This window comes from Triturus cristatus, chromosome 10, assembly GCF_964204655.1.
Source record: "Triturus cristatus chromosome 10, aTriCri1.1, whole genome shotgun sequence".
Lineage (NCBI taxonomy): Eukaryota > Metazoa > Chordata > Amphibia > Caudata > Salamandridae > Triturus > Triturus cristatus.
In genome coordinates this window covers 75,419,903-75,447,604 of record NC_140593.1, presented here as the reverse complement: position 1 = coordinate 75,447,604, position 27,702 = coordinate 75,419,903, and the positions used below count along the sequence as shown (strand labels likewise).

At 44.1% G+C, this 27,702-nt stretch overlaps 1 long non-coding RNA gene across 1 annotated transcript in view; it reads right to left on the bottom strand.

Moving 5' to 3' along the window:
- Window positions 1-10,388: 10,388 nt before the first annotated feature.
- Window positions 10,389-27,702, bottom strand: part of LOC146788863 (uncharacterized) — a 31,252-nt gene continuing 13,938 nt past the window's right edge. Inside the window, exons 2-3 of the long non-coding RNA XR_014969716.1 lie at window positions 15,223-15,355; window positions 10,389-10,793 (exon numbers count right to left, since the gene is read on the bottom strand). This is a non-coding gene — a long non-coding RNA (uncharacterized LOC146788863). The remainder of the gene's footprint in view (window positions 10,794-15,222; window positions 15,356-27,702) is intronic.

The following is a 27,702-nucleotide window of genomic DNA, read 5'->3' as shown; positions in this document are numbered from 1 at the left end:
ACGCTATCTACTATTCAAGGTTGTTCTGCCCGTGCCCACTACTAGACAAGGGGGTGAAGGCCTATATCTAAAGGGAAAGTTATGCGCTAATAAGAACAGTGTATTCATTAGTGAAGAAAAACCTAACCTTGGAGAAACAGAACCTAACAGAGGCTATTATAACACAAAATGGCTATGGCGTAGAAAATGGGGCAGCGAATGCTAACATACATAGAGCAATGCGTAAACATGAATTTTCTATTCTAACAATGCCACTGGTAGTCCTGGGAAAAGACTTCTTCTTTTCCTCATTAGCCACTTTACTGGCAGAAACCTCCTTCTTTGGGGAACCTCCATCTTCTTTAGTCCTTGTACGGGTCAGCAGCACAAGCCAAAGAACTTTGCAGCGAGGATTCTGGACTCCAGTGTCAGGTAAGTCACAGAATTCTCTCTGTCTTACTCAGTATCGCCCTATGCACCTGAAGATGATAAAAAATAAGGGAATGAAACTTGACAATTCTTGTCAATGCAATACAAGTTTTAAATAATCATTATCATAAGAATATTATAACGATTAAATACATTAACATAAAAATACCTGGTATCCCACCAGGGCCCATGAGACCCCACTCAGGAGGTAGGGGGCAGGCAAAAATTGAATAAATTAATATGAAAACACCTGTCGACCCATCCATGGTCCATGGGGCCCCTATGGGAGGAAGGGTGCTAGGCAAAATTCACAATAATTAATATAAAAATACCTAGTGTCCCTCCAGCGTTCATGAGCCACTATGGGAGATGGGGTGGCAGGCAAAAATCCAATTAATTATTGTGTAAATGCCAGTGTCCACTCTAGGCCCCTGGGGAACCTTGACAGGCACAGGGAGGCAAGCAAAAATGAAATGAACTAATATAAAACAACTGTGTATTACAGATTATTACATTCAGCCACAAGTATATATAAATATACCAGGAAAAATATATTAGGGAAAAACGAAATCACAAAAAATGAATAAAAATTACATGAACTTATTGTAATATCAATGCTCCCAGCGGCATAGCTATCTGAACCTCGCACTGGATGTTTTAGAGGTCCGAGAGATCTGGTTAAGTGACCTCCCTGCGACTTTAGTCATAAAACTGCTGATGAAACAAGAAGAACTATTATCAAGGGAACAGGATATGCAGGCCCTAAAGACACAGATACATGGTGCTTGGGCAGTAACACTGTATGAGCCAGGGGCTCTCACAATCTATCACTCACTACCCTTTGGTAAAGACATGAAAAAACTGTTGATGCCATGAAAATTTGGGTTAATCCCCTCGTCCCATATCCTGTGTATCTGTAAAATGCTGCTCCCGCTAAGAAAGGTCTGGTTGCGCCCTATGTGTGGTACCCTAAATATCAGGACTTGTCAGGTGCCGTGCACGCATGCTTGAGAGGTGAATCATCTCAGTTATCGGCTCGATTTCTCAAATGTATCAAATATTCCTTAGCAACTTTGTAAATGTGGTGGACATTGATGTAAGTAAGTTAAGGGTATCTCGTCGTATGCCCTCACATAAAGATGCTGCCTATACGTTTCGGCATTTTTGGGCGTGGGCAAGGGACACCTTTCGAACACCAACCGGACTCGAACCCAAAGTAACGTTGGCACTGGGAAAATGACCTTGCATGTCCAGTATATCACCAGTGCAGGCCTTTTAATTCAACACGCTGTTAAACTTTGCACTTTACCCAGGCCTCAGAACTGGAGCTTTCACCGGTGGAACTGAGCACTTTATGGTCTTCAGGAGGTCAGATAATAATATCACCAGCGCAGGCCTTTTAAAGTAACACGCTGCTAAAACATTTGCACCTTACTCAGGCCTCGGAACTGGACTTTTCACCGGAGGCGAATAGTGCACCTTATCGTCTTTTGGAGGTCAGCCAATATTATTGCCAATGCAGGCCTTTTTAATTTAAACATGCTGCTAAAGATTGCACTTTAACCAGACATTACAATCGGACTTGGCACTAGAGGCCTACCTAGCACTTTAGGTGCCAGACGCAAAAAGTGTTGCTTTTAGTCCTTTCTAATTTGTATTGTTGCCATTTTAACCACTTTGAGGAATTGCTCTTTTATCTTCTCGTTTCAGTGCATTAAGCCTATAAAGCATTTGTTGAAGAATTTGGGGCTCTATTGGAAGGATTTTAATTTATTGTGAATAAAGAATTATCTATCTCCTAGAAAATGGCTTTTAAAAATGGAATAAAATGATTAATAATCAGACTACTAGCTTCACAAAATGGTGCAAAGAAGGAGACGTGAAGAATAAAGACCTGAAAAGAATAGCCAACATACAACACAAAATGGTTGTTACCGCATAGCTATCAAAGAAGGAGGGGTAGAGCACAAAGACAAAATGGCCACCTAAAATGGCCACCTATCGCTCACACACACACACACACACCAACACACGCACACACTCCCGCTCTCACGCATTGGCTGAACAAAATGGTCAATGCAACATGGCCAGCAAAGACTGAGACAAGGAAAAAAAGAGAACATGGCTGCCTTACTTTGGCTAGTGCCCCTTCTTCCCACCTACCCACAAACATTTGTAGGACTGCACACATATACACCCAAAATGTGACTGGGCATATCCAGGGGCCTTCATAAGCCACCAGTAAAGCAGGAACAATAAATTGAACAGTACATAAACATGGAAACAGAGAGGAAAAGTTGAAATAAACTTTAAAAATGCCCAAATACAAACAGCACAAGGCAACAATTATCCCTGCAAAATACATGTAAAAGTTTAAGAAAAACAATCAATCAACCATCTCACACAAACACATACACACAATGGTGGCAAAACATATAGGAAGGAGCAAAAGAACATGTCTGGCTACTTGGAGCTGGAATCTTGGAGTCAGCCAGATCCTAGCCCACAACAGGCACATGCAGAAGGCAAAACAACTAAATTTGGCATGAATACAAAGCTATCCACAAGCCCCTAAATAAATTTAAAAAAACAATCTCTAGCACCAAAGCAGTGAGAATGTGAAAAATACATAGAAAAAATATATCTTAGGTCTATGGCAGACTAATACACCACAGTATGAGACAAATCTGGACAGAATTCACAAATACACAGGAACATGTGGAAATGGTATTACCCCAGCCTCCACCAACCAAAAATGTGCGTTATCCCCTATTCTCATATGGGATTGCCTGCACCCTCTCTAACTTAGACTCCAGTCCATCAGCAACAAGCAAATAAAATGAAAAAAGGAACACAAACAGTGGTGTGTGCCAAAGTGAACACTTTGCAAAGAATTGCACTCAACATACTTGAGTAACCCAAAAAGCCTAAATATTCCAATTTCTAAAGGTGGATGGTGCATCAGACATTGCAAACGAAGGAAGGGTGTTGCTTACCCTCAAAAATCCAAACTCACCAAGGGCTGGACAAAGCACAGGGAGGAGTCTGCAGATCCGGAAAAGGAAGTTGATACGTTATGTACTGTAGTCTCACTTTCTATTGCACTTCCTCTTAGTAAAGCAATTTTTTTTTTTTAAAGATTGATTTTGTGATAAAAGGGTCTGCTTGGGTAAAGCAGTTAACACAAAATGACCTCTCAAATAATGTTATCAATGCCACTGTTATAGCAATTACACAAGTGTTTTTGTCGAGTACGTTGTTGCCACTCATTGATCGCAATGTTCCCATGCTCCTGCGATATTTTTTCCCCCAAGGCTGACATCTTTTTGTAATGACACTATCTCGGGCATTGCATGTAATTTTCGCAATGCAAAATTCCCAAGATTGTGCCAGCATACCGAAAATGGCGCCCAGGCCTAATGGTTACTTAGGAGCGCTGAAAGTTAGATGGAGGAAGAGAGTGTGTGCCCGCGGGGAGTTTAGCAAGTGTGGGTTATTCTTGATTAAGCACACGAAAGGTGGCTGGAGGAATGCTTACAATAGGTCTAACCTTCATGAATCCGAGTAGCATTCCAACCCATAGTTCTTTTCCCACCATGCCACTTCAGAGTAGACCCAGCCGTATGCAAAACAGTCTTGGTCCTGCTCCAATAGAAACAGTTCAGCCCAAATTGCCAGACCAGGTCCTCTCTGAACCCGAGCACAAGCAACAACAGGCTTTGGGCCTGATTGGGCCTCTTCAGTCAGTGTAGCTTGGTTCCAGTGGCACAGTGAGCAAGGGACCCACGTCTGGGGCACACTTCACCACTCAGGGCCTTACATCAAGCACGCAAAAGGGGGCACAACAAGCACATAAAAGGAGACAGGAGGAACCCTTACAGTAAGTCTAAGACATAGCAATCGCTCGTGGTAGCATTCCAACCCATAGTTCTTTTCCCACCATGCCACTTCAGAGTAGACCCAGCCGTATGCAAAACAGTCTTGGTTCTGCTCCAATAGAAACAGTTCAGCCCGAATTGCCAGACCAGGTCCTCTCTGAACCCGAGCACAAGCAACAACAGGTTTTGGGCCTGATTGGGACTCTTCAGTCAGTGTAGCTTGGTTCCAGTGGCACAGTGAGCAAGGGACCCACGTCTGGGGCACACTTCACCACTCAGGGCCTTACATCAAGCACACAAAAGGGGGCACAACAAGCACATAAAAGGAGACAGGAGGAATGCTTACAGTAAGTCTAAGACATAGCAATCGCTCGGGGTAGCATTCCAACCCATAGTTCTTTTCCCACCATGCCACTTCAGAGTAGACCCAGCCGTATGCAAATCAGTCTTGGTCCTGCTCCAATAGAAACAGTTCAGCCTGAATTGCCAGACCAGGTGCTCTCTGAACCCGAGCACAAGCAACAACAGGCGTTGGGCCTGATTGGGCCTCTTCAGTCAGTGTAGCTTGGTTCCAGTGGCACAGTGAGCAAGGGACCCACGTCTGGGGCACACTTCACCACTCAGGGCCTTACATCAAGCACGCAAAAGGGGGCACAACAAGCACATAAAAGGAGACAGGAGGAATGCTTACAGTAAGTCTAAGACATAGCAATCGCTCGGGGTAGCATTCCAACCCATAGTTCTTTTCCCACCATGCCACTTCAGAGTAGACCCAGCCGTATGCAAATCAGTCTTGGTCCTGCTCCAATAGAAACAGTTCAGCCTGAATTGCCAGACCAGGTCCTCTTTGAACCCGAGCACAAGCAACAACAGGCTTTGGGCCTGATTGGGCCTCTTCAGTCAGTGTAGCTTGGTTCCAGTGGCACAGTGAGCAAGGGACCCAGGTCTGGGGCACACTTCACCACTCAGGGTCTAACATCAAGCACGCAAAAGGGGGCACAACAAGCACATAAAAGGAGACAGGAGGAATGCTTACAGTAAGTCTAAGACATAGCAATCGCTCGTGGTAGCATTCCAACCCATAGTTCTTTTCCCACCATGCCACTTCAGAGTAGACCCAGCCGTATTCAAATCAGTCTTGGTCCTGCTCCAATAGAAACAGTTCAGCCTGAATTGCCAGACCAGGTCCTCTCTGAACCCGAGCACAAGCAACAACAGGCTTTGGGCCTGATTGGGCCACTTCAGTCAGTGTAGCTTGGTTCCAGTGGCACAGTGAGCAAGGAACCCACGTCTGGGGCACACTTCGCCTCTCAGAGCCTTACATCAAACACGCAAAAGGTGACAAGAGGAATGCTTACAGTAAATCTAAGAAATGGGACTCCCTTGGTGTGGCATTAAAACCCATCATTATTTTTCCCACCAGGCCTCCTGAGGCATGCCAGCGTATACAAGGAAAGGCTTAGAATGTGATGCTGTACTGAAAAGACCACATATCTTCACCTCACCGGGGAACAGGCTTGTAAAAAGAGTTTGTTTACGTGGGGCAACACTACTTTTCACTACTACAATTATTATAGTAATGGAGTACTTGTCCTTTTGACAATGTACCCAGGGGCAGGGGGAGAACTCCTTTGTAGATGTAAACTGGGACTTGCTGGTGAATTCTTGAAAAATATTTGCATGAGAGGTATTAGTTATTGCCATACAAATTTCCTTTATACTAATATACTAAGTTGCTCAGATGAGCTTTAAAAGAAATGAAACACGTATCAGGGCATTGAAAATAAATGGTACTACAAGTGCCACAATGGTGTGCCTGACTTGAGATGATGAAAGGTCAAACTAGGAGAACACACTTGCAACATGAGAGAGCTTGTTTGCTTGACTGTAATATACACTACCTACTAATTACCATTATGCAAAGTCCTTCCTAAACACCACAGTAAGGTAGACCTGCCAATACATGGAGTTTGGAAAATATGTGTTTCACCTTGAGATAGACTGGACCATCTGTGATTGGAATGTGACCCCTTCCTTCATAGCTGGCGCACTCTATATGAATACCATGTAGCCAGGGCAGCAACTTTAAACCCCAGGAGTGCTCCAAAGGGTTCTGGGGTGGAGGGGGGTGGGGGGTGGTAGCTCCTGCTTCTGTACCAGGAGTGACAAGCTTGGTGCACTTGCCATCTGCATGGTACAGACTGATGCTCCCTGCCTGCCCTCTTAGGTGATCAAAACAGTTCGGTGACAGTAGAATGTGCAGACGCGTAGCTACCAATGGTCCCGCAGCTGCAGTGGCACTGTCGTCCATAGGCCTGAGGTGCCTACCGAACATTGATTATCACTGGACTTCACTCACTGAATGTGCTCTTGGGGTAGGATTTTTACCCAACTTGAAAATTCTTCTCGTGAATGCTAAAATGTTTTTTATTCCATGTCAGGACCGGAGGCTCAGATTATGCTTGTTTAAAGCTGAGCTACCACCACTGACGCAACATCTACAATAGGCTTATATTAACAATATTTGAAAGTGGATTTGGACGACCAGTCTGCATCTTTAAGGATGTCGTCCAACCTGGACCATAAGGAAAAGGATTTTGAGGCCATAACCCCCCTGACTAAATGAGCTCCAAAGATGGAAGCACCAATACCAGCCTCTGACAACAATCAACGGAGCCACCTGGCTAAGGTGGCAGCTGCAACAGACCTGAAATGTTTGGCAAAGCAATCAACAATTGACCCCCATATCAGCGCGAAACTCACTGGTAATAATAATCTTTCAAACATTGTTCCACACACAGTTGACAGTTACCAGGGAATGCTGTGTAAGAAACAGACCTAAAATTATCTTTTGTCCTCCTGGTAATAGTAAAGGAAACCCCTTCCAGAAAGATCCATCGCCCGGGCATCAGACACCCTTTTGCATGAAATCAAACATAAAAGCATCCTCAACTTAGCTGACAGTTGTTTGCACAATAAATATTTATTATCTGGCCACCTCTCCAAAAACCTTAGAACAATATTGATGTCCCATAGAATGGTATATTTCAGTTGAGGAGGCTTGGCCATTCAGATACCTCGTAAAAGCTTGCATACAATCAGATATTCCCCAATTGGCTTACAAACCAAAGGTAGGTGACCTACAGAAATTGCCAACCCATAGTTGTTGACTGACCAATAGGCCATGCCAGCAGACTCCAAGGAAGAAAAAAAGTTCATGACCAAACAGCAATCTACTCCGTTAATGGCACCAACCACACCAACATCGCCATGCAGAGGCATACCGTTTGAGGGTGTTTGAGGACCATGCTTTTCTGATGAAGGCCGCAGTGTCCAGCGAAATCCCTGGGAGACTCCATCTCTCCCGAAAACCTTTCATGCCAACAGCGATAGGTGTCCTGAGGGGAACAGAGGATGTGGTTTTCCTACTGGATCCAGCAACAGGTTCCAACGATTCAGAATCAAGATTGGACAAGCACACGCTAATTCAAGTAGTATTGGAAACCATGCTTGGGCTTTCCAAAACAGAATCACTAGAATCATCTCCACTCTCTGATACCTCACCTGGGAATCATCATAAAAGGGAGAAATGCGTAGCTCAGGGAGAGTGACCAGTCCTGGAGGAAGGCACTCGTGGCCTGTGCTTCTGGATCCAGGTGCCAACTGAAAAAGATCGGAAGTTGCCAGTTGAAGCAAGAGGTGAACAAGTCCACCATACAAGGGCCCCAGAGTGTGAGAGATCTTTGGGTGAAGTCTCCAGTCGCTATAATCCAGTAGGTGACAGGAATGCCAATCCCCTACAACACTGTGCTGGCCCGTGAGATATTCTGCCACCATAGACAGGCGGCGTTGAAGACAAAAGTGCCAAAAATCCTTGGCTATTTCCACCAGAAGATGAGATCTGGTCCCGCCAAACTTGTTCACATGCCGCACCGTCGAGATGTTGTCCATCCGCTGAAGGATGCAACAATCCATTTTGTCCGGAGAGAGACTCTGAATTGCAAAATACCCCACAAGGAGCTCCAATCAATTGAATACACGAGACAGTTCCGACTGGGACCAACACGCTCCCAAGCCCCAACAGCTGGCATCCGACTCAATAATCATCTCCGGAGCCATGCCAAAGATCGCTCTGCCATTCCAGGCCTACATGTGGTCCAGCCACCATGACATTTCTCTCTTGTCTTCCTCCAACGAATTCACATGCTCCGAGTAACTGAGACTCTTGCGGAGATGTTGGATCTTGAGCCAGTGAAGAGCCCGGCAGTGGAGAGGACCCGGGAAAAAGGCCTCAATTAAAGAAGCTATAAGACCTACATGGCGAGCTATTGATCTAATGGATATTTTCTGTTTGCACATTGCAGACCTGAACTCATTCTTAATGTCCTGGACCTTCTGGGGGGCAGGTCCAGCTGTGTCAAGTTCGAAACTACCTGAAAACCCAAGAATTCCAGGCACTGAGATGGGACAAGGATCGATTTCTGTGCATTAATAATGAAAAACAGATCTTGAAGGAGAATCGTCCATTCTAAGTGAGAGGACTCTGGGCCATAATAATGATGTTGTCCAGATAGACTATCTAGCATACACCCCTCGCTCGAAGGAACCCTACCACTGGCCTCATGATCTTTGTGAAGCACCAAGTAGCAGAAGAGTGGGCAAATGAAAGGACCTTGAACTCGTTACAATGGTCTAGCCACAGAAGTTGTAGAAATCGACGATGGGGTAAAAATCGAGACGGGTAGATATGCATCCTTTAAATCTAGATGAACCACCCAATCCCACGCCTGAAGGATGTCTTGTAAAAGATGGATGCCTTCCACATTGAAATGCCTGTAGACTGACAAAGCATTTAAGTTCTTCAGGTGGAGTACTAGACGCGACCTGCCCCCTTTCTTCTCCACTAGAAAGATAAAACTTAGGAACCCATTCGGGTGGGAAGAAGTCAGTACTATAGCCTTTTTCTCTTTTCTCTAAGAGAGTCTGGCTCTGAGGAAATGAAATCTCACTCTTGTTGGGAAAAATACATCACTTCGGGCTGCGACTCTTGGAAAGAGGTGTCGTAAAACTCCAACTTGGACCACTGCACTGATTCTAGTACCCATACATCCCGGTTTAACCCATGCCGATTGTGCAGAAATAAAACAATCCTGCCCCCAAAAATGACCTCTGATAGAGAAATAATTCACACCTGCATCTCGGGAATTTAGGGGGGCTACTTGTGCACCTCTGTAGTGCCCTCTCCTGTAGCAATTTTTGCTGCCCTGATTTCGGGAACGGTAGAAGGTGGAGGAATTAGAAGTTCCCTGACCACTTCCTCTGTTGTATTGGTAATAGCCTCTCTGCAGGTGATGGAGCGGAGGGTTACCACCTAAATGATACACACTATCCACATACTCACCTGGGCCCATAACCATTCATACTTAAGCCAGTAAGCGCCGCTTGGATCAATTTTGTTTGTTAATGCCTGTGAGATAAATTTACCTCACCAATTCTTACCATTCCTTCCGTATGAAATATAATTTACTCTGATTAATAGACCTAGTTGTTAGCAGTTTAGGTGTAAATACCATCAAGTAAATACTTGTAAATGGCCACAGACTCGAGAAGGTTTAAATGTTTATATAATAAATTTCATGTGAAACCAGAAGCATAAAGTACAGTTCGTACACCGTTTTCTTTCGAGGAAGGAAAATCTGATTATTCAGAAACTTTGAAATAAGTTAGGAAATGACAGTACCTGGAAAGGAAGAAAATCAGAGAGAGCAGTACAGTGACATACTACACAGAGTTATATTTACCTAGGATGGTATGGACACCAACCCCTTGGCCTAGGAGCTGGTAAGGGTCCCTTGGGACAGGATAAAGGACCGAAGCCTTCAGGACAGGATTCAGGACAGGATTCAGGACAGGAATGGTGACCTCTTCTAGATACGACACCTGCGTTGCACCCCTCTCTGACACTATCTTCCTCCTCGATTCTTCCCCGATGTTCTCTATTATGTCAGGTTCTGGGTTCTGTAGGTCGGATCTTCTTTAGGATTTGCTCAATTCTCGGACAGCATCTCAGTCTCTCAGCATCTCTGCAGCAAGAGCGGGTATCTAACTAACTAAACTACCTCAATTATACTCTTCTAAGGGAAACACCACCCCCAAATGTTTCAATGTTCATGAAACACCTAATTCTGATTGGACAAGCAAGGGGAGATGATCATCACACCATGATCTGTTTAATACTTTTCTGTAAGCTTATTGTTCAATGTTTCCATCCCCCTACTTGACTTTCCCATGCTTTATTTCCCACCCGTATTCACATTTTAATCATTACAAAGTATACAATTCGGTTCCGTTCACAGGTCTTCATGCTTGTTCCCAGGTCATGTTGCTGTTTTATTTTGGATGGCATTCAAGGCTTTGCATCGCGTATTCCGGGTTTGCCATTTCTGCGCATGTGAACTAATCACGACGTACGTCAGCCCCAGCTTCCCTCAGAGGCCCGAATACGACCTAGTAGAGAAGTCAAAGAAAAGAATGTTAAAATCAAAAATAAATGATTTCACTGTATACCACCTATCTCTACTCTAATCCCATTTACTTATAAAAATCTTTCGCATTAGCATTTTAGTAAAGCTTGCATAGTTTAGTTGCAGCAAAGCATGCGCATTATAATGTGGGTTTCAAGCGGCCATATTGGAAGCAACTGCGCAGCTGCAAAGATTTTTCCCCCAAGCGATAGAACGTCATACTACGTAGATGCAGTAGACGCATGCGCAATACAGAATCCCGCGTTTAGCAGCCATCTTTAGTGTCACTCGGGTTACTTGTTAGTAAAACACATAGGCAAGCTTCCCCTAGATTTGTGTGTAAGAACATGTAGTGCAAATTAGTATTTACGAACACAATTATTACGGGGTTACGAGTTATTTGAGAGGATTGCGTCCAAGCAAGTCTCATTTTATACAAGTCCTTGCTCCATCAATACCCTCTCTGATGGTATTTAATGCCATCACTAATTTTCCCACCACCAGATCAGATGCCAACTTTAGCACATATCAATTCCCTCTTCAATCTTTTCAACCCTTTCTTTTCTTTCTTTTTCGTTGTTAATTTGTAAATTCTTCATCTTTTTGTATAGCTCTCCTTTCATTTCCTCTAACTGTATTTCATTGTATTTTCTCTTCTTTCCTCTTTCGTTTACTGTATATCTCTTTCTTTTCTTACAACACTTGAACCATGTCATTACTGCTAGAACTAATAGTGTTATTCCTAATACTGGTAATATTATTTTACCTATAAGACTATTCCCTAAGTTGAAAAACCAACCACCTATGGTTGTAATACTATTTGTTAATTTCTTCCATACACTGTCAACTTCCAGTGGTTTTAAATCTTCCTCCAATTTTGTAATATTTTTAATATATCCTTCAATTTCGACACTTTTGTCAGGAATGTAAGTGCAACAATTCGTACAAAGAAGGAAGGTGCACCAGAAAAAAGTCAGCAAGCTTCAAATCAATTCAAGAATATGTCCTTTATTACTCTGTAGTATTAAAAGTGATCATCAGCCAACGCGTTTCATTCTCAAGGAACTTCGTCAGGGCTCAAATATTCAAAAGAAAGTCCAGTTGACATGTATATATTAGTCAATAGATTTCGATTGGCGAATGGTATAGGTAGAAAAAGGTTTCTCTCTGATATTTAGAAAGAACCGAATTCTCGGTAGGCAGTCCCTCGCAATTTTGCTCAATGCACAGGGCAAGTATAGATGTCAGTAGTCCTGGAAAGTAATGATGTCGACGAGCAGAATCCCTGGGATTTTGCACAGTGGGTCTCTGCCTAATAGATTTACAGGACTGGAGTCACACACCACAAATTTGTACATTATCCTTTCATATTTGGTGATCCGACTAGGGGTAAGATACTGAGTTCGCTCTCTTGTCAGCAGAATTTAAACTGAATGTGGAACATGTACCTTTACCGGATGTCCCATCACAATTGACTCGCTTTGTTCAAACTTGTGCATGTGGCAGCTACCGCTTTTAAACAACCAGGTAAAGCGGAGCCTACAGGGTCCAAAGTGGCAGAAAAATATGCCACTGAACATCGAATCAAACCATGTCTCTGAGTTAACACTGAAAGTGCACAACTATTTCTTTCACAACAAAATAGTGCAAATTCTTTCGAGTAATCTGGCATACCTAAAGCAGGTGGTTCACATAGACATTTTCGCAATTTTACAAAGGTTTCCATACTTTCATCATCCCATTCTATTAGATCTCTTGCTAGTTTCTTAGTCATTTGTATCAGGGGTTTGGCTAGCAAGGAAAACCCTACAATCCACTGCCTACAGTACCCCACAACTCCAAGGAACATTCTTATTTTTCTTTGGGTCTCAGGCAATTTCATCTGTCTTATTATTTCTATTCTTTCAGGAGTCACTCTCCTCACTCCACGTTCTATTTGATGTCCAAGATATTTGACCCCATTTCTGCAAAACTGCAATTTTTCAGGGGACACTTTATGTCCACCATCAGCCAAATGGTTCAACAAGGCAATTGAATCAGTAACACAGTCATCTCTTGTTTTTGATGCGACCAACAGGTCATCAATATACTGCACAGGACTGACTTTCTAGGCAGCACTAAGGTTTCTAGACACTTTTTGAAAATGTGGTTATAAATTGAAGGACTTTCAGTATACCCTTGAGGAACGCGATTCCAAACGTAAACACGCTCCTCAAATTTGAAAGAAAACAAATATTGGCTATCAAGATGCAGCTGGATGGAAAAGAAAGCATGACATAAATCAATTACAGTAAACCATTTTTAGTGGCTCTCTGAGCCCCGGAGTCGACGGGCTCATGGTTACGCACCTGCGTTCGCTACGAGAGGTACAGACCTGATATGATTTTAGCAGCCTACACAAGCAACCCTGCCTGCTGACGAGCGGCAACTACCGCGAAACACGTGTCCAGGGATGGCTAACGCTACTCTGACTTGCACGCACCACTGAGCATAGGCGTACCCGCCGACGCTGACTACAGGGACCACAATTCTTCGGGGTAACACGCTAGTGGGTGGAGCAGTGTGCGACCAACTTGGTGACACATATTTAGTGGCTCTCTGAGCCCCGGAGTCGACGGGCTCATGGTTACGCACCTGCGTTCGCTACGAGAGGTACAGACCTGATATGATTTTAGCAGCCTACACAAGCAACCCTGCACTCTTCCTACTCCCTGCTGACGAGCGGCAACTACCGCGAAACACGTGTCCAAGGATGGCTAACGCTACTCTGACTTGCACGCACCACTGAGCATAGGCGTACCCGCCTACGCTGACTACAGGGACCACAATTCTTCGGGGTAACACGCTAGTGGGTGGAGCTGTGTGCGACCAACTTGGTGACACATATTTAGTGGCTCTCTGAGCCCCGGAGTCGACGGGCTCATGGTTACGCACCTGCGTTCGCTACGAGAGGTACAGACCTGATATGATTTTAGCAGCCTACACAAGCAACCCTGCACTCTTCCTACTCCCTGCTGACGAGCGGCAACTACCGCGAAACACGTGTCCAGGGATGGCTAACGCTACTCTGACTTGCACGCACCACTGAGCATAGGCGTACCCGCCGACGCTGACTACAGGGACCACAATTCTTCGGGGTAACACGCTAGTGGGTGGAGCAGTGTGCGACCAACTTGGTGACACATTTTTAGTGGCTCTCTGAGCCCCGGAGTCGACGGGCTCATGGTTACGCACCTGCGTTCGCTACGAGAGGTACAGACCTGATATGATTTTAGCAGCCTACACAAGCAACCCTGCACTCTTCCTACTCCCTGCTGACGAGCGGCAACTACCGCGAAACACGTGTCCAGGGATGGCTAACGCTACTCTGACTTGCACATACCACTGAGCATAGGCGTACCCGCCGACGCTGACTACAGGGACCACAATTCTTCGGGGTAACACGCTAGTGGGTGGAGCAGTGTGCGACCAACTTGGTGACACAATTACAGTAAACCATCCAGCTTTCCACGGTATCTGGTACAAGATTACTGCTGAGTTTGGCACCACAGGGCAACATGGTACAACAATCTTGTTAATCTTTCGTAAATCTTGCACCACCCTTTATTTTCCATTAGGTTTCTTAATGACAATTATAGGTGAATTGCATGGACTGCTCATTATTTCTTTTAAAATGCCTTGTTCAACCAATCCATTAATTTCTGCTGAAACACCAGCTTTAATTTCGGGACTCATTTTATATTGTCGAGTGTTTGGTTAAACTGCACCTTCCTTTATGGTTACTTTTACTGGATCTACATTTGTCATTAATCCTACTTCTTTTCATGTAAAATCCCAAACCTCTGGATTCACTGTTGATTTAACCTCATCTGATAAATCATCTGTCGTCATCACAGAATACAGCTCATCTACTTCTGTGCCTTGTGTAGCAAACATAATTTTATATACTCCATCTTCATCTGAGGTTTGAATTGCAACACTATCCGGTGTGCAAAATATTGTGCAGTTCATTTTGCACAGTAGGTCTCTGCTTAATAGATTTACAGGACTGGAGTCACACACCACAAATTTGTGCATTTCCCTGAAATTGCCAATTCATACCTCCATTGGTTCTGTAATAGGAGTTCTGATCTGTTTGTTCGAGATGCCAACTACCTGGATTGAATCTCCCAAGAGGGGTAGGTTTGGAATATCTGCTGTTCTCACAGTAGAACGGGTAGCACCAGTGTCCAGTAAAAAGGTAATATCCTTCCCTTCTACTTTACCATCAATATATGAACCTGACTGATCTACCGGTAAGGGTGCGCCAAGTACACACTCCTTTTCCTCCCCTCTCAGGCACCGTCATTGATCACTATCCTGGAAATAATTATCCTGCAAAAGAAACTGTGATGTTACATAATTTTTCTTACCATTTCCTCCTTGAAATCCGGTGTCCGCACTGTAATTGACCTGGTTCCCAAAATTTGGCATAGGGGCAGATGGCAACTGACTCTGTGGACTTACAACCTGCTGCGGTTGGCTCATGATCCCCTCATTCTGCGTCTGTGGATTTAAGTTTGTATTTGGGCCATTATTAGTCTGAATACTTTCACACTTGTTTTTCCAATGCCCCAATTTTCCGCACCCATGACAGGGAAACTTTTTCTTCGCTTCTTCTCTACTCATTCTTGCCCTTTGATTTCCCCCATTATTTTCACCTTGGCCTTGTCCCTTCCCTTGACTTCCTGTCTGACTATTTAGTTGGACTTCCTGCTATGCTGCTAGTTTCACTTGAGCCCACATCACTTTTTCCTCTAACTTTTTTCGCCTATTGTCAATTTCATCCCCACAGTACTTTGCGTACTTGAGGATATCATCTATTGGCCTTGCCTGCCTACACAACATGTGTTGACGAATCATGTCTCCAATTTCTGGGTTTAATCCTGTCACAAATCGATACACAAAATGTCCCATATCTTTATTTCCAATTTTTTCAAGTCCGCTGTACTGCTTAAATACTTGTAACAGTAGTTCATAGTAAGTATGTACTGACTCATTTCTATCCTGGGTTGTTCTGTCTATTTTTACCCAATCTATTTCTTTCGGAGGAATTTTCCCTTTCAAGAAAGTGATCACCTGGTGATATTTCTTCATTACCTCTTCTAAAGGAGCTCGTGTTTTTGCATCTCTTGGGTACTCATCACTGTGCCAATCAACAGTAGTTTTACATTCTGTCCACAAATCTGCAGGTACTACTATGTCAAACAAACCATCCAAATCTTTTAACAAAACCTTTGAAACTTTCACAAATCTTTCAACTTGCCTGTACCATTCAACTGGTTTTTCTCTTAACTTCGGGAAATCATTAGTAAAAGACAAAATATCCTGTCTAGTCCATGGTACATGTACATATCCTCCTCCTGGTACGTCTCTCATGGGACATAATCTCTCAACCTTTCCTGTTTCTTTCAACAGATATTCAGAAGCTGTTCTATTTGCCTGTGCTTCTTCCTTTTTCCTCATTCATCTAACTTTCCATTTGTCTAGATCACCCCATTTTTGCAGATTGGTCATTAATTCTTTAACCTGTAACTTCCTTGCGGACACATTCATATTTTTTAAGTCTTTATCACTAATATCTGCACTGTACGGTTTTTGTAATACCTTGGATTTTCCTGTAATTCCCATTTCATGGGCTAAATCTGTCAATTTCTAATGGAATACTTTTGTATTTCTGGTGATACTCCTACAAATGAACAGTAACTCTTCTTCACTGTAAGTATTTAGCCTGTCTAATCCCACATTTCCAGCTATCAGTTCCTCCAATTCTACTTTTAATTTGTAAATACCTAGAACTTTCAGTGGCTGTTTTGGCTTCTCTATTTCTTGTGCCCACCTTTCTATTTCTTCTGGTGATACTAATGTGGCAATCTTTACTCCTGTTGGAGTCTCTAGTTGTACTTTTTTTGAACTGCTAGGTATAACTCTTCTCGGGCTTCATTTATCCGTCCTCTTATTGGTAAATCCATTAATGATATCACTGACTCACATTCACTGCTTTGGTCATCAATTTATTTGTTTCTTTTCTAGGTTATATTAAAGGTGTGGACATTACTGGAGGTTTAGGGCCGATCACCTTATACCCATACAGTGGAACAACTGGACCTATAGTTACGGGTATGGTTAATGCTTCAGGATGGGTATTCACTAGGGGTGGGCGGAATTTGCGTAATCGCGTTACGCAAATCTCCGCAAAACGGTAAAAAAATTTCGCAAAGTCGCGGAAAGCAGAATTTTTGACAATTTCGCGTTCTCCGCGGAACGCGAAATTACCGAAATTCCGCAAGCGGAACGGAATTTACCGCCCAGGCCTAGTATTCGCTTTGGTTATTTTCTGTATTAATTCTTCTCTGTTCTTATTCATTGCCTCTCTTTCCTTTTCCTGCAGTGCCCTCCTATTCGTTGGATCATGTATAACTTGTGGAACCAATGGTATTCCCAAACCTGGGGCACTACGAATAGATCTACTAACTTCAGCATGATATGGTGGAGGGCTTTTCATTAATATGTCCTCCAAAAAATCATCTTCTGATTCTCCACTTCCTGTCATTGCTTAATGTTTTGTCTTCTCGGTGCACTAGCCTCCTGACTGTTCCTCTGTCGTCAGTACATGATATAATCCTTCAGCCACTATTGCTTGTCTCCATTGTTTCATCTGATGATCTTGAGTGTCACGCTTTAGCCTGGGATAAAATCCACTAAGGTTTCTGCTACCTCTACATCTGTCGCGCTCAAATGCTTCAGTTTCCCACTCTTCTAATGCCTCGTATTGAGTTAATCTTGGTCTGGGTTCTAATTCATTCATTCTCAATCTCAAATTATGTAAAACTCTACCATTAAATGTACCATTTTCAGGGAAAGCTAGCACTCCATCACTCTTTGTATATTCTATCCAATTTTCTAACCCTACACAGGTATGATAGCCTCTTTCCATCATCATGTATGATGCGGGCGTTTTCGGGGGAGGGATAAGAATTCCTTCTCTAGTCTTAAGGGGTTTATCCTTCTTGAAATAATTTTTAATTTTCTGCATAGGTGTAATTTTCCTCTTTTCTCCGTACATTTTTGTTGTCGATCCTTTTATATACTGTTCTCCAGCAAATCCTAAGTACCTTCTGTCTGGGCGATTCCCTACTAAAGTAGGATCGTGTTTCCACATGCAAGACCCACTATCAGTTATTAGTATTGCTTCTATTTTCAACTAATTCAATGTCCGCTTTTTCTTTTATAATTGACCAATACCAGCGGCTTTTATTCTTCTAACCAATCAAATTCTGGTTTACGCTATGCGTTTTAGCAAATACTAGCGCGTCTCTCAATGACGTTGGTATCACTCCTTACTACTGACCCCTCCTTCACAATTTTTGCGTCTCACGCCCGCTGTTCCAACCAATCCCAACGCGGCCCTCTGTGACGTCAGTGCAGCACTCGCAACTGACCCCTCCTTCACAATGTAACACAAATGACTCCTTCTCTTACAATTTCATGTAAAAATTCACTCAATACAACATAAAACATTCGCTACTCTGTTTGCTTCTTCTTAAAATCTGGAAATCGAATTTACATTTTCTGCGAGTAAAACTATTCCGCTTACTCTTCATACACTACGAGTAAAACCTTCCACTTACTCCTCACTCAAGCATTGATGAACCTGCTACTCCTTCGGAATTACCCTTTCTAGGTGATATAAGACCAAAGTTTCACCAGCGAACTCTTTGCTATCAATCACTCTTACCTTTATACAAATTAATCCCTTACTCAGCACTGTCAGCCCTGCATAGCTTTTTCAGTGCTACCTTAAACAACGAATAACCTCACTGCAGTATGGCTTCCATTTACCACCCGCTATACAATATTCCCGGGAATTTCCAGACAGCATAGAACAAGGTACAAAACGGGTGTGTTAATACATAAATTCAAATCTCAATATTTACACCTACCTAACTAAAACTAACCATAGCTCTGCTATCAGAAAAACTGATGGAACGGAGAGTTACCAGCTAAATGATACACAATATCCACATACTCACCTGGGCCCATAACCATTCATACTTAAGCTAGTAAGCGCCATTCGGATCAATTTTGTGTGTTAATGCCTGCAAGATAAATTTACCGCAGCAATTCTTACCATTCGTTCCGTCCGAATATAATTTCCTCTGATCAATGGACCTAGTTGTAGCAGTTTAGGTGTAAATACCATCAAGTAAATACTTTTAAATGACCACAGACTCGAGAAGGTTTAAATGTTTATATAATGAATTCCATGTGAAACCAGAAGCATAAAGTACAGTTCGTACACCGTTTTCTATCAAGGAAGGAAAATCTGATTATTCAGAAACTTTTAACTAAGTTAGGAAATGACAGTACCTGGAAAGGAAGGAAATCTGAGAGAGCAGTACAATGACATACTACACAGAGTTATATTTACCTAGGATGGTGTGGAAACCAACCCCTTGGCCTAGGAGCTGGAAAGGGTCCCCTGGGACAGGTTAAAGGACCGAAGCTTTCAGGACAGGATTCAGGACAGGAATGGTGACCTCTTCTGGCTTTGACATTGGGAAAACACTGTGATCGGCAGGGCTGCACGAGTGGTGTTTTTTAATACTTTTAACATTTGCTTTAATTGACTGTTTGACTTTTAGTACTTAATCTGTGGCAATTTCAGCAATTACGCGCATTTGAAACCCCGGCGGTGTCCACCTGTCAGAGTGGGCTGCCGTGTTGTGGGGTTAGCACTCTAGTTTTTATGCTCAGTGTTGACTATTTAGCGTCACACTGGAGCGACCGCGCAGCGGGCTTCGGCGCGCCAATGGCAAGCCCGTCTGCGCCCGTTCGCGCACCGGCAGCGTACAGCACCAGTAATGCTGCCGGTCTATGCAAAGTGCTGCTGGATAATTCTAGTTGCAGTCACTCCGGGGAACAACTACGCGATATAGGCAACCGGGTAAGCGTGTTCAGCAAACTGGCACTAGATAATGTAATAGGGATTGACCTTGGCATCGTAAAGAATGATAGACTGAACTGTGGTCTGCTAAATGTAAGATCGCTTCCTAAGCACTCCACGGAGATCCAGCTTCTGCTAGAAGTCCATAATCTTGATGCTCTGTTTATGACAGAGACATGGACGACGGCAGGGCTGGAGTTAGAGCTGGGACTGGCCTGTCCAGTGGGATACAAGGTCCGGGGGTCGTGGTGGAGGGATTGGAATTATTTTTAAAGAGGTCTGGGATATTACTCCCTTGGACATAGATGAGGTCACCTGTATGGACATACTGGGTTTTTACGTCAAAGATCAGATGGGACACTCTCTCACGCGCATGGTCTGTTATAGACCGCCGGGGGCAGCTAATGCACAACAACAGCAGGACTTAATCGATGTAATCAGTAATATGGCCCTTACCCATACCAGGTTATTAGTAGTGGGAGATTTTAACTTGTGGGCCAATGGGAAAATTAATACAGCATACAATAATCTCATTCAGTCCTGCGCAAATCTTAGTCTGACACAATGGGTGTCAGAACCAACGCACACAGAAGGTCATATTCTAGATATGATATTTGCTGAGGAAGGCCTGATCATAATGGGAAAAGTTCTGCCAGTGGGCTGGTCGAACCATCACTTGGCCAGTTTCAGCGTGGCACTTATAAGCAAGATCAGGCCCCTGACCAGGGAAGAAAGGAGCTATCTGGGCAGGGACTGGAAAGGACTGCTAAGGAAGGCAAAAATGGCCCCTCTATTTCAGGCAGAGACACTGTTCAATCCCGAGAAACAGGTAGCAGAGAATTACATAGCTCTCTGTGAGCACTTAACCAGGACAATTGACACACTTGCCCCTTTAAAGGATATTAGGAAAAGGAGAAGACCCTCAGCTCCAAGCTACACGGAGGTATTAAGGAACTATAAGTTGGATTGTAAAATGGCAGAAAGACAGAGGAGAAAGCACTATGCTGAAAACGATAAAGCCAGCTGGAAGGAAACCTTAATCAAGTACAAAAGAGAAATAGCAACTGCTAAAGCGGAATATTTCGCTATCTCTATTCTTAAGTCATTCAATAGTTCCAAGAACATCTTTAGGATATGACCTACCCCGCCTGTATAAACAATAAAGTTCCACCAACTCAGGAGCTATGTGATGGACTGGCAATTTTCTTTCAAGAGAAAATTAACACGATTGTTGAAGGTCTGAAACATGTGACCCCACCCGGTTTCTCGGACCGGGATGAGGGAGAAACATCAAAGACCAACCTAGACAGGGATAATAACCTTAGTCCACTTATCCCCGAGGTTCCTATCTTACGTCAGTTGTGTGGCCAGTCTCTCAGTAGCGGAGTGGAGTGGAAGCAGGCAATTATTACACCGCTCTTGAAAAAACCCACACTGGTCCCAGGTTGCCATAAGAACTACAGGCCGATCTCCCTCTTACCATACCCAGCTAAAATTGTGGAATGTTTGGCAAGCAGGTCATTGTCCCTTTACAATAAGTTGGAAGATGAGCAATTTGGCTTTAGGCCTGGCCACGGAACAGAGACAGCCTTGGTTACCGTCCTGGAAAATCTCCGATTGACAGGGGTCAATCGGCAACTTTAATATTGCTAGACCTGTCCGCCACTTTCGATATGGTAAACCATACCATTCTTCTTACAAGGCTGAAAGCTCTGGGAGTGGCATGTGTGGCACTGAGCTGGATGCGCACTTATCTATCTGATAGATGTCAGGCAGTAGCGCCCCCCGAATCAATCGGAGTTTTTTAAAAATGAACATGGGGTACCTCAGGGGTCCTCAATCAGCCCCATATTGTTTAACACATACATGCGGCCACTTCTGGATATCATTAAAACCCATAATATCTGCGTGGTCAATTACACCAATGACACCCAGCTTATTGTGTCCTTGGACAGCGACCACGCAGACTCACAGGAAAGCTTTCATGTGTGCGTGCAAGAAATGGTGAATTGGCTGAGGGACAACTCGCTACAATTTAACAGTGAGAAAACAGAGATTTTGCACTGTAAGGTGGGTGGCATCCCATCAGTTCTACCAGCTGATTTCTGGCCCATTCCTACAGTTGTCCCTCTGGTACCAGTGAGCACAGTACGCAATCTGGGTTTCAGTTTTAATGAGAAGTTGAACTTGGAATCCCATGTCAACAAACTGGTGGGAGGTTGTTATACTCTTATCCAGGGACTCCGGAAAGTGCTACCATTACTGGCAGCCCAGGCAAGAATTACGGTAGTTAGGAGCATTATTCTGAGTCGCCTGGACTATTGCAATGCCCTGCTCTTGGAGTCTCCGGGATATCTGATTGCCAGGCTCCAGAGTATTCAGGCTGCAGCAGCAAAGCTTGCATTGACTCGGGCACGCCGCACTTTACATCCCAAGCGCTGGCAGACCTGCACTGGCTCCCGGTGGCTCAAGGGATTTTGTTCAAATCCCTATGTACAGTGTTTAAGGCACTTCATGGACAGGGGCCCAAACTGCTTCAAGGCAGATTCAAATGGTATGAACCTGCACGTAACCTTCGCTCGTCGACTGCTAGTCTTGTTAGGATTCCCAGGATAAAGAAAGTAACTCTGGGGGGAAGAGCGTTCGGCGTGGAAGCTGCCCGCCTTTGGAATAGTCTTCCTCTGGAAATTAGGAGAATACAGGACCTAATGATGTTCCACAAGAAAGTCAAGACGTGGCTCTTCCTCAAAGTATGACCCTCTGGCTTAGCTCTTCTAACTTCTCCTGCCAGTCTCCTTCCCAATGTCACAGCGCCAGGATGCCCGTAGGGTTACAGTGCGCTCTATAAATGTTAAAAATAAAAATTCTAGATACGACGCCTGCGTCGCACCCCTCTCTGACACTATCTTCCTCCTCGATTCTGCCGCGATTTTCTCTATTATGTGCCTCCTCGATTCTTCCGTGATGTTCTCTATTATGTCGGGATCTAGGTTCTGTAGTTCGGATCTTCTTTAGGATTTGCTCAATTCTCGGACAGCATCTCAGTCTATCAGCATCTCTGCAGCAAGAGCGGGTATCTAACTAACTAAACTACCTCAATTATACTATTCTAAGGGAAACACCACCCCCAAATGTTTCAATGTTCATGAAACGCCTAATTCTGATTGAACAAGCAAGGGGAGATGATCATCACACCATGCTAAGTTTAATACTTTTCTTTAAGTTGTCCTAAAGGTAGGATTCCTAACTTTACTACTCCTAAACTGAGAAAAATCCTAACTTTAAGACTTTCGGTATTCACAGAAGGCATTTAGGAGTCCTAAAGTTAGGACTCCTAACTTCTGTGAATACCGAAATGAGTAAGTGCCTTCTGAGAATACCAAAATGGTAGTAGGTTTAGGATTTTGTCTTAACCCCTTCAGCGCTGCGCGGATTCCCGAGCAGTGCTGAAGGATCTGAGCGCGGGCGGGGCCATGACGGAACGGTTCCGTCATAAGCACAGCCCAACCGACGTGCATGACGGAACCGTTCCGTCACAAGCGTCGAAGGGGTTAAGTTAGTTTTGTGAATCGAGCCCTCTGTCTGATGGCCTCCCCACTCAGGCCACCCCGAGACCAGATCAGCCTTTGCCTCCAACACCTGCCCCGTGTACGTAGGAGGCCCAGAGTCTCACACCTCATTGCGTTCTCCACCTCAGGGCGTTTGAGTATGAAGTTGTTGCCCCCTGTGCTCTTTTGACTATGACTGTGAGCCACATTGGCTCCAGATCCACCCCCAAGAACTCACCTTTGGTCCTGGTGATACTCAAGTGTTGCCCCCCCCCCCTCATGATGCCAGCAGCTATCTTCAGTGGCAGGGCCATTGTACTGCAGCACCTGCATTTCTAAGCACAAGGCAGTCGCCATGCAGTGCCCTTGCACACTAGTTCCAGAATTTCAAGGATAGGACCTTTGCCTGCATCACCTGTGCTCTGTGATGTCTTCATCTCCAAGGACAGGACCCTTGTCTTGGAGCACCTCTGCCAGGAGTGTACAAAGCTCCAAGAAAGGGAATAATACCTTCTAACACCTGTGTGCCACGGGTATCCTCACCCTGCAAGCTTCAAAGAGGGCACTCGTGCTGCAGCGCTAATGCCACTGCTGTCCAGTGCTCCACTGCAGGGATCTGGACCCTGCATCATCACTGCTGCTGGGACTTGAGGTCTGTCTTCATGAAACAAGGTGAGATCAAGCTCTCCAGCAGCTCTTGGCACCTTCTCGTGAAAAATTAAAACTTCACTAGTGATAAACAAAGGGATCTCAAAAAACCTATAACCTTATAAACCAAAGAGTAGCTATGTTTCCTTTCAAGTTTCCCCTATTGGGTAACATTGAGGTAAGACTTTAGCACCAACCACAGGTAACTAATCCTGCAAGGCACTGAACTTCCATAGGATAGCACTGTGCAGTTGAGTAACAGTGGCGCCCTAAGATAACATTGTGCAATCGATGAACATGACATGATAGATAACGCTGTGCAGTCAGTGAAGTGATGCCATAGGATAATATTGTGTAATCGACGAAGATTACATCATAGAATAACATTGTGCAGTCAATTAAGTGATGCCATAGGATAATATTGTGTAATCGACGAAGATGACATCATAGAATAACATTGTGCAGTCAATGAAGTGATGCCATAGTATAACATTATGAAATCGACGAATATCACATGATAGGATGACACTGTGCAGTCAATGAAGTGATGCCATAGGATAACATTGTGCGATTGATGAACAATAATGCTATAAGATAATATTGTGGGTTCGCAAAACAGTCATTCTTTAGTATGACATTGTGCAATTGACAAATAGTGACATCATAACCCTGTGCAATCGCTGAACATTGACATTGTAGGATAACATTACAAAGACGATGAAGTAGTACCATAGGATAACACTGCACAATTGAATAACATTCATGCCATAGCCATAGGATAACATTTTGCAATTGAAAAACTGAAACAAAAGGAGAACATTGTTCAAAAAGTTACACAATAGGATGCCATGGTCACTCAATGAAGTGATTCCGTACGAAAACGCTGTAAAATCATGGAATATTAATGTCACGGGATAACACTGTGCAATCAACGAACAGCTACACAATAGGATAAAATGGTACTGTTGTTTAAGCGAAGTCATAGGAAAACACTGTCAAATCGAGGAACATTGATGTCATAGGATAACACTGTGCAATCTACAAACAGTTTCACAATAGGATAACATGGTACTGTTGATTAAGTGAAGTCATAGGAAAACACTGTAAAATCGAGGAACATTGATGCGATTGGATAAAACTGTAATCAACGAACTGTGACACAAAAGTGTATCATTGTGCCATCAACAAACAGTTACGTATTAAGATAACATGGTAAAGTCAATATAGTGATGCCATAGTATAACACTGTGCAATCGATGACCAATGACTCAAAAGGATAACACTGCGCAATCGACGAACAATGACACAAAAGGATTACACTGCGCAATCGATGAACAATGACACAAAAGGATAACACTGCGCAATCGACGAACAATCACACAAAAGGATAACACTGCGCAATCGACGAACAATGACACGAAAGGATAACACTGCGCAATCGACGAACAATGACACAAAAGGATAACACTGTGCAATCGACGAACAATGACACAAAAGGATAACACTGCGCAATCGACGAACAATGACACAAAAGGATAACACTACGCAATCGATGACCAATGACTCAAAAGGATAACACTGCGCAATCGACGAACAATGACACAAAAGGATAACACTGCGCAATCGACAAACAATGACACAAAAGGATAACACTACACAATCGACGAACAATGACACAAAAGGATAACACTGCGTAATCGACGAACAATGACACAAAAGGATAACACTGCGCAATCAACGAACAATGAACAAAAGGATAACACCGCAATCGACGAACAATCACACAAAAAGATAACATTGAACGATCATCAAACAATAGCATTTTAGGATTACACTGCAATCCACGGATTCACAAGACTAGAACCGGAGGAAGATCCTTCTCCTACCCTGCTGCCAAGACCTGGAACACCCCGCCGACCCACCTCAAACAATCCCCGTCGCTGACCCAATTCAGGAAGGATCTTAAGACCTGGCTCTTTGACTGAACCTCCACGCCTAGACGGATCAGTAGCCCCCCCAACCCACAGCACCTTAAGACCCTCATGGGTGAGTAGCCATGCTATATAAACCCCAATCGATTAATTGATCCACGAACATGGGTACATAAATGCAAAGCTTTCCCTCTTCCATCCCTCCACTCTCCTTTTCAATCCAAATAACAGACTAACATGCCCACCGCTCAAATTAATTTCATATTTCTCTATACTAATTCACTACTAATCCTTTTTGGGTTCCGGAGTAGCGTGCTACTTGCCGAAAAAGCACTTTGACGCCTCGTCAGGGGTAGTAAGCGCTATATAAATGTAATTACAATTAGAGGCGCCCACTGTCTGGGAGGTGGTGTAGCAAGTAATTACAAATTTGTAAAATGAAGTAGAAGCATGATTTAGGAATGATTTATCCACACCAGAGTTCTTTTGAAGTTTATGATGTGCAGTCAGCAAAGAGTTGACCTAACTTTTGACGTCCCATGTATGTCCCCATGTCTGTCTATCATAACTTGTTTTTTTATATAATGTTGCATACCACATTTCTGCCATCTCTAGATCCTGCAGCCATCATGTGTTACTACAGTGGCGAAAACACATTTGCATCAGCACCAACAATGGAGAATAGGGCAACCAGCTTAATCAGTGGTACATACACGATGAAAAACATCTGCTTCAGTAAAACAAATAGGTAACCATCCCTCCAGCATGGTGCTAAAGCAGATGTTGCACTGAGAGGGGCCTCGCAAGACATTAGTGAACTGGGCCTCACAAAAGCTTCTGGCAGTCCTGTGCATAGGAGAAAAGAGGTCAACCACACACCCGCGCCTGGAGTCATGCTCTTGTCTTGGACTGCTGATAGAGAGAGCACCCCAACTGTTGCGTCTCCCACTTTCTCCTTCCCCCCTAGGGAGTCTGTGGAAAGCCATAGGGGTGAGGGAGCCAACACTGCGTCTTACTTGCTGTTAACGTAGTAGGTGACATTCCAGTTTGCAATCTGCCCCAGGGCCTCAGGCTGGCAGCAACTACCTAACAGAGACCAGAGCGGCTGGGGAGGTTGCCGGCCATGTTGGGAATGGATGGGGTGCTTTTTCTGCACTGGAGCATGCAAGGCAAAGGAGAGGGAGGGGGGCACCAGCGCCCCGCTCGCGCCCTGAGTAGGCCATGGGGCTAGTGAACACAATCTAGCATTAACAAGACCCTGGTTGAGATATAATTCTAAACTGTTATAACTCCTCCTCCACCTTTTTCTCATCATTGTTTCCTACTGATCAATATTGGGGTCTAGAGTCAATATTCGCTGACAGTATTATGGGTCCCTTTGCCCCACCACCAAAATTCCCAAAGCCCGTCTGCCGCCTTACCAACATTTTCCCACAAACAAGTTGCTGTATCTGCTTTAGGGCAACATTTGACGCCAAATGGCAGGAGCGGTTTTAAGGGCATCAGTTATCTGTGGCGGCAGTCCAGGCAAAAAGAGCGCAATTGTCAGCAGCGCAAGGATTCCATACAATGTGCCACAGTTGAAGGATCTCACCAGCACTCAGCCATTGTGAACACCCCCTTCCATCATGTTCTAAATGATGCAGGGGATATGACGGTGGGTGGGCAAGACCTGCGTTGCTTTTGTGAGCAGGTACCGTCCTGCCCACCCCTAAAGTGTGGCCCTCGGTGTGTTACTCTGGGGGAGAGTGAACAGGAAGGTTTGGAGGACAGCTGACA